The sequence below is a fragment of the Otolemur garnettii genome, unplaced genomic scaffold, assembly GCF_000181295.1.
Source record: "Otolemur garnettii isolate 467f Iridium unplaced genomic scaffold, OtoGar3 scaffold00218, whole genome shotgun sequence".
Classification (NCBI taxonomy): Eukaryota; Metazoa; Chordata; class Mammalia; order Primates; family Galagidae; genus Otolemur; species Otolemur garnettii.
The window spans coordinates 668,747-669,898 of record NW_003852613.1 but is presented as its reverse complement, the minus strand read 5'-3'; the positions used below and the strand labels follow the sequence as shown (position 1 = coordinate 669,898).

Sequence of the window (1,152 nt, the reverse complement as noted above, 5' to 3'; positions counted from 1 at the left end):
GTTGTTTTTAAGAGATGGCGTCTTGGTCTGTTACCCAGGCATTAGTATAATGGTGCCATCATAGCTCATTGCACCCTTGACTCCTGCATTGAAGGGATCCTCCCATTTTGGCCTCCCAAGTAGCTGGGACTGTAGTTCCTGGCACCATGCCCAGCCTGTCTTTGTTCTACATCTAATAAACAGGTTTCTAACCAGTACCTGTCATGTTTAACAAACCCTAGTTATACAGGCAAGAAGTCAGCTTGAGTTTACAGACCTAGGTTTTATTATTACCCATGTGGCTGACGACTGCTATTGTGGGCCACTGTTAAGTTTTCTTGATTTTCCTTTTCCTGACACCTCCCAGGTGGAGTTGGTGCACACTCTGTCATTGCACTTACATGTATCACACTGTGTCTTTTCTTTTTTCTTTTCTTTTCTTTTTTTTTTTTTTTGAGACAGTCTCAAGTTATCACCCTTGGTAGGGCGCCATGGCGTCACAGCTCACAGCAACCTCAAACTCTTGAGCTTAAATGATTCTCTTGCCTCAGCCTCCCAAGTAGCTGGGACTACAGGCATCTGCCATAATGCACAGCGTTTTTTTGTTGGCAGTTGTCATTGTTGTTTAGCTGGCCCAGGCCATCAGGAGAATGAAAAGACAAGACACAGACTAGGAGAAAATACTTGCAAGAGATGGATGGGATAAAAGACTATTATTCAAAATATACAGAAGACTTTTAAAACTCAACAATGGGAAGAGAAACAACCTAGTTTAAAAGTGAAAAGACACCTCACCAAAGAAGACACTAAGACAAGTGTCTTATTAAGCAATTGAAAAAATTGCTCAATACCATAGTCACTAGGAAATTGCAAATTAAAAACAATGAGCCCAGGCTGGTGGCCCAAGCCTGTAATCTCAGCAATTTGGGAGGTTGAAGCAGGAGGATCAGTTGAGGCCAGGAGTTTGTGACCAGCTTGGGCAATATAACAAATGTTCTTCTCTGAAAAATTGAAAAAATGAGCTAGGCATGCTGGGGGAAGCCTATAGTCCCAGCTATTCAGAGATCCCTTGAGCCCATGAGTTCAAGGCTATAATGCACAATGATTGGGCCACTACTCCTCAGTGTGGGTGACAGAGTGAAATCCCATCTCTCTTTTTTTTTTTTTTTTTTT

At 42.2% G+C, this 1,152-nt stretch overlaps 1 protein-coding gene across 1 annotated transcript in view; it reads right to left on the bottom strand.

The window, feature by feature from the left end:
• The window catches only part of LOC105888186 (P2X purinoceptor 6), a 17,780-nt gene that overhangs the window by 9,658 nt on the left and 6,970 nt on the right, over nucleotides 1-1,152 (bottom strand). The window lies entirely within an intron of this gene.